The 8,918-nt window shown below is 42.6% G+C and overlaps 1 protein-coding gene across 3 annotated transcripts in view; it reads left to right on the top strand.

Annotated features, from left to right (window-relative positions):
• Nucleotides 1-3,828: 3,828 nt before the first annotated feature.
• klhdc8a (kelch domain containing 8A) overlaps nt 3,829-8,918 on the top strand; it is a 35,731-nt gene continuing 30,641 nt past the window's right edge. For 2 of the 3 annotated variants that reach the window (XM_038697750.1, XM_038697746.1), the window contains exon 1: nt 3,829-4,506. The gene's annotated coding sequence lies outside the window, so the exon portion shown is untranslated. Of the gene's footprint in view, nt 4,507-5,259; nt 5,350-8,918 lie in introns of all 3 variants that reach the window. The other variant, XM_038697747.1, reaches the window with a different exon arrangement.

Here is an 8,918-nt window from a genome sequence, read left to right as displayed (position 1 = left end):
AAACTAAGCTGAACGGTTAGACTACAGATAGCTTTCAATTTAGCTCGTTGTACATTTAGCTAATTGCCAAGCTAGCATTAGCGCGGTGTGCTTTTATAATATAGAGGATGAGGACTGTGGATAGCAGATTAAATAACACCTTCTACATGTTTTTGCTTGTTGAACAGATGTATTGATAAAGTATTGTCTTTTTACTTGTGAGGTTTTATTGCAAGTATTATGTTTGTACTTACAGAGGTGCTCTCGCTGCCTTATGGCTTTTCCACATAGGAGTGTGGAAGTTCAGGGAGATCCCAGAACAGAGCCAAACCGCCAAACATAACTACAATGCCGCAATATCAGTTCTTTGATGAGAGTTGTCCTGACTGAATTGAGTTTATATAGAGATATTTCTGTTGCTTTAAAAACAACATTGATATTATAAAATAAATCATTTCTAATCCTGTTCTCAATTTATTATTTTTTTAAATGATAATCTTAAAAAAATATATATTTTGAATGAAAAAGAACTGGTAAGGGTATTAGTAAAGAACCCGGCTTGTAAGAGTATGGATTAGATAAAGATACCCACCCCTACAGCTGGTTAGTGGCTTCACCCTGACTTTGGGAGGATGAGCAAATGTCCGTTCAGATCTCTTCACTTCAAGCCTGTTTGACCAGAGTTAGTTTGTGAATCTTATTTTTTATAGCACAGTGCGATCGCTCACAAATGTGAAGAATGACTTCAGGACATTGTTCTTACTTCATCAGTGAGCACATTTGTGTAATATTCAATGATCATTGTCTAAAGTTATGTGTAGGGTTTTTAGTCAAATAACATAAACCCCATGACCGCACGACCCACCTCAACCACAGCACCAAAGCTCCAGAAATCTTGAGAAATGACGTCTGTTTGTGAGGAAGTCCAATATCCAGTTGCAGAGTGTGGCACTGAAGCCCAGAGTGCTGAGTTTGCTAATCAGTTTCTCTGTCAATCTGTTGGTTCTGAAAGCAAACAGGTACAGGGACGATGGTGGCTGTCTTGAAGCAGGTGGGAACCTTCTCCTGAGATGTTGAAGATGTCAGTAATAACATCAAATAGCTGACTGGCGCAGGTTCTTATAAAAGTGAAGTTGAACTTGTGAGGTAGTTTTCTATGAGAGATTTGTGAAGATGATACGGGTAAAATGTGCTTGTATTTGTTTCTAGCAGGGACGACTTCCTGTTTTTGGACAGAGAGCTAACGTGACTGGTTGGACACTGTGTGCAGCTAAAAACCACCACATTTCTTATGAATTCTTGGCTGCTCTGCAGGTCTAAAAATAGGCCTGGCTCGAACAGCTAATAATATCTATAGCTAATAACGACAACAGTCATAAACATTTGCCTCAGGTCAGTCGAGTTAGTTTGGATAGTCCTAGCAGCCTACTTTTACTCAGCACAGTGCATGCTAACACTTTAGCATGCAGTTCTGGAGCCAGTGGTCTACAGGGACACATCATGCTGGTGTTCATAGCATATGTTCATAGCAGACTGTGGTTACTGTGTGTCTGTACAACAGGTAAATAAAAGCCAGCGTGCCTACAGAATCACTGTCCAGACCTCAATACAAGCACTCGTCCTAAGACTGAGCTAACGCTCTGATAAAAGTGAAGCTTGAGAAAAAAGTGCCCTCACTATGCACAAATGCGCTCACTCAACCACTCGAATCTTAAAAGGGTAGAAGTACAGCAAACACACACTCACACACATAAAAGCGCGGTGCAGTAAAAGAACGGGGATTTCATTCCAGTTCTGCTGACAGTAGATAGGTCTCACCATCCTCTCTCTATCACAGAGTAATTACTTATAAGACCACAGGGATTATGATGTCCCCAACTCCCCTCTGTAATAGAGCTTGTGCTCCATATAACCCGCTAGCTTTGCTACCCAGTCTTTTTTCACCCCCCTCATTAAGCTGGCCCCCTCTCATTATTATCTCCTCCCTGTATAGTCCTCCATCCATTAACTTAGCCTACTTCTCCTCCTCACTGTTACTCCCCCTTCTCTTTATGCCTGTCCTCCATCTTTCCTGCCTTTCCTGACACTTCTTCCTCCGCTCCTCTTTTCTCCTCTCAAGCCTTCACAGTGCTGCCACGCTGGATCAGCTCACTCTAATTTGACTCCTACACAGCAGTCAGTGAAAGGGAGCAGAACCACTATGCCCTGAATATCCGAGTGGTTGAGCCAGGGAGGGGGCTGTGCTGCAGGGACACAATACAGTACAGTGGAACATACATGGTCCTTATGTAACCAAGAATAATCTTTGGTGCAGGCACGTCATATCCATGCATTCAGCTTTGTTTTTTTCAGCACGGCAAATTTTGCTTTTTCCGAAGCGCCTGTATCTATTTCCGTCCTGTCTCCATGGCTCCTGCATCATGCACAATGCTGCTCCTGATTACCTTCACAATGGCTTCAGCTGCTTCAGTCTCTCAGATGAAAACTCATAAAGATGTTTGTGCATCTGTTCATCAGAACAAGAAGGTGTGTTGTGTGCTAGTATGCGTTTGTGTAGGTGTATTTTTGTGTATTGTTTTTCTAAAGGTGGTTAAAGATGACCTTAAGTCAGCGATTACCACAGGGCCCTCACACAGTCATACAATGAAGAGCCAATTCTGTTCATGTAAAAGCACTACTACACTACTGCTCTTAACCCATAGCACACAGCAACAAATCTTCTGAGGTTAGCGTCCCAATATCTGTTTACACTGTGTAGCAAAAAAGACAGGAACTGCTAGTTTTCATAGTGCAGTAAAGTCAAGATAACGTCAGATATGGTTATGCTGCCTTGTTTACTTCTGCCTACAACCTGGATGGTTCTGTAGTCTAAGAAAAAGGGGCCCAGACTCCATGGCAACATTACGCTTCCTGTTTTACATCACCCAAAGTGTGATGGGAACTGTAATGCTAAAACATGATCCCAAATTGATAAAAAGAAAACCAATTCAATACTAAATCATAAAATCAACATGGTTCTGGTTTGGCCGATAGATGATGCACCTTCCTCGGAATTCTCTTCTCCCCACACTCAGACACTCAGACACACAAGAGGCCTACACCTCAGGTAAACACACCGGCTTGCCCCGCCTCTCTTTGTATCCACCCCCCTATCAGCAGTACGTTTTATAAAGTGATCTAAAAGACACAGAACTCGTCTTTTTTCCAATTTTTCCACCTGCGATCCGTTAACACATGCACATAACATAAGACGACCGCTAGTCACACCCCCCAACCCACCCCCGCCAATGCCATCGTCCATCCCAATGTTTCAATGTAGACATCGCCCAACCCTAGTTCTTCTTATATCCATGGAACTGATTGGTTCCTCAAACATTCCTATAAATATATCAGCTTTTTATATCAGGCCAAAATAATATCAGGCCAAAATAATATTATAATGCATGCCGAGCTGGAGGCATGTGACTTAGTAAATAAAGGGTAACTGGCTAGGATTCAAAGGGTTAAATAGGAGGCAACACAAATATGTGAATGTGAACGCTTTAAGAGACAGAAATACACAGAAATAGCTGCTCTATTCTCTCCTCTTTCACATGACAGCACACTTGTGTTGCTACAGTGGCAGTGTGCTCACTTCTTCAGCATCTGTCAGCTGAACAAATGCACATACACACCCAAATAACAGACACACAAAAAGACAGTCAAGCCAAACCAGGGTGGTGGGGCCCAGAGTGAGTTGTTTGCCGTTTAAAAGCAGATAAGAGAAACGCCAACTGTTCACAACAGCCTATGCCAACTGCCAGCCACAAATGATTTAGCCTCAGCTCTCTCATTACAGGACCTGGACCCTGCGATGCCAGATTCAGCCTCCTAATTCACTTCATCAGCACCAGTACGGACGCAGGAACATCTGGGATGGACTGTTTTGCCATTTCCATCTTGTGTAAAATATGTAAATGGCAACATTCACAGTAATGTGGCCAACAGCAGCAAAAAGAGCTAAAAGAAGAACTGGTGACAGCAGCAGGTCATTTTGCTGCTCCAGGTTGTGGCAGCATTAGTATGCTGCGTTGCTACTTCTCACCATACAGGCCGCGTCTAGTGACGGTGCTTTAATACAGATAGCACAAAGTCTGTTTATGTGTGCACAGTAGAGATAAGATTAGCAGAGAGAGCAGCCATTTGCTCCATTTGCTCTCTGGAGGCTGAGGGATGCCATCTCTTCCTCTGGTCTATTGATCCAGAGGTAAGCTCAGACTCAGAGTCTTGGTTGAGCGACCCTCTGCAGCCCTGCTCTGTTTGGGTAGCACATTCACCTAATCCTGTCCGGGCCATTAGACCAGTTGGAGCTTCATCTAATCTTGGAGCTACCCGGCGGCAGGATGTCTACAGCTGCTGCTGGAAACAAGGTGGAGATTCAGTTGGCTGAGAGGAGCTGAGCTGTGGGTCTGTCAGCCAGAGAGGCCGTATGTGTTCACGCTGGAGCGTGCTGCATGTTCACATGGTGAAGAAGAGCTCTGCCCTGAGGTATTATAGCTAAGAGAGCGTGTAAATGTCATGCACAGTATACTGTGGTGGTCTGAAGCACCGCAGAGAAAAGGAGGACTGCTGTACTGCAAATCTCATCTAACAGTAATGTACAAGTCCCTCTGTTACTTTAGTGCTCAGCTCAGCAGTGTTTCTGCTCGGCACTTCCCAGACATCACCTGTCAATGAAACTGTGTGGGTAGAACTTCTTTTTCTTTGTATTTTCTTCAGATGAAGTTTGAGTTTCATTGTATCTCTCATTGTCAATTTTTCTTCAGTTAATTCCAAAGCAGCCAGAACACACAAGTTTCGAGTCTGAAACCAGATCTTTGAGTGTAGAACGTTTAGGGAGTGGTTGTCAAGGTGCTGCAGTTAAACGATATGGGATGTGTAACATTGCTGCCAAAGTGACGGCTTTTGTAATTCAAACATAAGTGTTTGTTCCTGTTTGTAAATGTTCCTTACAGCTTTATTCAGACATGACACGTACAGGAAGAGATGTGATATCTGGCATCTTGTGCATGAGAGGGAGCAGCGAAAGAGAAATGTTGTGGAAAGAGTGGGAAGTAATTATATAAAGGAAGACTCTCACAGGCTGCATCAGTGATGGATTGGAAAAATAATTTTCCCGATAAATCCTTAATTCATGAATAAGGAGGAAGAAAGCTGGTCTGAATGTTTTTCCTTCATGTTTTATTAACTGGTCTCACGTTTTATGCAAAGAAGATGCTAATTAAATGTTTATTAACACAGGTCTTAATACAGTGAACAAGATGCATTCATCTTTGTGCATGTTTCACCTCGGGCTGCTGCAGATACACTCCCTGTTTCTCATTGTGTCAGGTAAGCTCGCTGCGGGACTTCAACGGGCTGAACCTTGGTTGTGTCAGAGACAGATGATTTACTCAGAAGCCTGTAGTGATAAACAAGAACTGCTGCGTTTTCACTTCTTCACTTTGCAATGATTTTTCTGGTTCCTAAAGTTAAATGGATCTGTATCAGCTGCACGTTGTCACTATCAAGTACTGGAACTGCTACTGGAGCTCTGGGGGATGAATCCAGCATTGTTAAAACCAGGCAAAGCTGTTAGTCTGATAATGCCATTACACTTCCACATACACACAAAGACAGCCAGATAAGTGCACAAATGTGTGCACACTCACATGCGCATTTTGGCAACTTTGGTGGTGTACTGAGGTCAGCTCCAGACTGAAAGCACAGATGTGCATTTAAATACTGCAGACTAATTAGTTACAAGTCAATAAATGATCCCTTGCTGAACTGCCTGTACCCACCAAGTGGGTCAGTTGTAGACCAGAAAAAAGCACACCAGGCAATTTTTCTAAAATCTCAAATCACAGCCCAGCCTGTAAGTTTAAAGCAGCTGCCTAGATTATGGTTCTTTCCATTATTCATTTCAAACACCGACAAGTTTTTTTCACTTCACTTGCAGAATATCCTGTAAAAACAAACTGAAACAAAAAAGTACAAACAGCAGTGTTTGTTGCCCTTAGTGCACTCACAGACCTCTCCAAAATCTCAAAGGAAACACTCAATACTGCATTTCCCATAATGCAACTCATGAGCATCTTTCATGAGACCCTTTCTGCCTGGGAAACGCCCATGCCTACCCATGAGTCTACACCTCCAGTGTGTAGTGCAGGACTGTGATCAGACTGCCGTTCCATTTGGTTTTTCAGCCATCTCGTCTGCATTGGTTGCTGTGGTAACGACCTAGATGTGTGTATGGCTGCTAACGTGTGGTGTGATTCTCTAACATGGAACAAAAACAACAAGCTGCCATCTAGATGGAAATGTGTCCTCTCAGTGGATGTCACAGCAGTGTCTCCACTCAGACAACCTCAGTGAAGACTGTGCTGCTGTTTCATCATGGTTATGTTATCGTGCTGCAAGTGATGCAAAAGAGGTTTTAAATGTGACGAGTGCCCAGACTGAGACACATAATCTCTAGATATCAGTTATTATTTATTCAACATAACATTTCATGATAATGTAGTTTAAATATTATGGTCGCCATTTTCATGTTCTTTCTAGGGAAACTCACACCAGACAGAGTTTAACCTGACAAGAAGTTGTTGTGTCACTCCAGTGTCACACATCACAGCTCAAACATAAAGGAAAACCTTAAAATACTACACACAGAAATCAGTGTCTATTTTCATCAAGGACATCTATTACCAGCAACATTTCAACTAAATGGGGCCACAAATATTAACAAAACAAAGCAACAACAAACTAAAGACTCTGTGCTCTTTGGATATTAACACTTTGCTCACTTCCCTTTCTTTTCAGTCCAACAAAAAAGTATCCGGCAACAGCTCATTTATAGATTACAGAGAAAAAACTGTTCAAGGTAACTCGGTTCAAAACAGTAAATAATACAACTCAAACACCACTTAATCTCTAAAAGAAGCCGTCCTCATGCATAGAGCAGTTTAGTCAGTGAGTTTGCACATCGGTCGTGTCTTGTTCGTACTGTGCGCATCTATTGCAGTTAAGCCTGGAGAACTGAGCTTTCCTTCAGATGACTCCGACTGCTGGCAGCTAAGTGTCGCTCTGGTGGCTCTTGCTACCTGAATGCCACCTGGCAGTCTGTGAGCTCACCTCTTTCTTTTGTTGTTTTTTTATTTGTTTGTTTTTTAAGCTCACCTCTTTCTGACGCCACACCAACAGATTCTTTTGTTCTCTTCTTCTTGTAGTACCCAGCCAACGCTGGTCAGGTTTTGCGCAGCTCTTTCTGAGACACTAAAGGTTTTATACAGCAGTAGTCCTCCCCAACACCTGTAAACACACGTTGGTGTATATAAAATCAGTGGGGTTGCTCCTTAACTGCAGCTAACGCTTCACAAGGTTAAACAGTGACTGATCTATGAAATCCAGTCAGGCGGGTTTGTAGCATTTGAAATGAAAACCCATCAGCAGGTTCACTGAACTAATTCTATAGGAAGACCATTTATTTGGAAAATTACCGGCTGGATTTGTACCTTGGCTTCAGGTTAGCTAGACAATAACAATGTTTATTGTCATTTGAATGGAAGGTTACTAAGACCCTTGACTCAATGATAGGACATGATGTGAAATTAATATGCGCTTCATTATGTTTCATTTAATGGAAAAGCTTTCTATTTCTTTACATTTAGAGACAGTCCCTGCATGGGGGGAGCTGAGGGAGAGTAACTATGCTACCTAATTAAAAGTTTCAAGATGGAGGCATGCTGATTGTAAATGACTTCAGATGATGCTGGTGGGCTTACTGCTGATCTCAAGCTGTTCAAGCAGTTAATTAAAAAAAAACGATGTGGCGAATCAAATTGGTTACAGATTGCAATTAATGCACTGTGTGAGCTGGGCCGGGAGAGAACTACCCTGCCTCGTTAGCAAGTGCACGCCTGCCGGTGTCAGCCTGTAGTAAAGCAGCCACTTCTATTTGTTTTTCATCCTTTCTCATAAACTGTTATTAACAGGAAACCCAGCGATAAGCAGTCATGTGCACAAGAAATAAAAAAACAAAAGCTGCGCCTCTTGGGAAAAGCCTAACTGTTGCTATGGCAACCTACCCGTGCACACTAAAATGGGGAAGATTTTATTTTGAAGGACAGTCTTCTCTTTATCTTCACCCTCTGTCATTTATTCCTCTGTCTGTGAGATGATCAAAGCTATGGCAGGTAGACAAAGTGTGGCAGTAATGCAGAGGGAGACAGGCGGGGAAGAAAAGGGGAAGGGGGAGAGATTTGGAGGAGGGGTATGTGTTAAAAAGAGATAGAGAGAAAAGGATAAACTGCTGAGACACTGTTCACTTAAATCTCCTCTCTGTGATCTCAAACAATTCAATTCAATTCAATTTTATTTATATAGCACCAAATCACAACAACAGTTAACTCTGAGCGCTTTTCATCAACGAGCAGGTCTAGACCGTACTCTGTGATGAAACACCTGACTTTGGCAGAAATGACTGGTGGGATTCCTCCCTGTATGACACATGTTGTGAAACAGGGTTTGCAGTGCATCATGGGTTTATTCAGGATCTTCCCTCCCATGTTGATCACAGACCTCCTCTACCCTTCCTTGCCGGAAACCGTACGTGGGCAGAAGATGTGGGTTACAGGAAGGAAGTAGAAAGCTCCTGAGGGATGACACAGGAAAAAAACACAGCTGCGACCGACATGACAACGACAAGGAAGGAAACTTAAACATGAGAGACTCCAACTGCTTCTCATCTGAGCAGAGCATGGAAGATTCAGTTCCACAGGGAAAGTGTGGAAAGGTGGTTAAATTTACTTGTAGTCAGTGATCACCGTCGCTGAGCCAGCATCAAATAAAATCTCAAATTTTCACATTAAACCACTGTGTGAAAGCAACTTTTAATGACCACCAACATTCTTATTATTGTT

Source organism: Micropterus salmoides, unplaced genomic scaffold (genome assembly GCF_014851395.1).
Source record: "Micropterus salmoides isolate LMB-PRFRI ecotype aquatic unplaced genomic scaffold, ASM1485139v1 Ms_hic_scaffold_4, whole genome shotgun sequence".
Lineage (NCBI taxonomy): Eukaryota > Metazoa > Chordata > Actinopteri > Centrarchiformes > Centrarchidae > Micropterus > Micropterus salmoides.
This window is presented reverse-complemented; position numbering and strand designations above follow the sequence as displayed.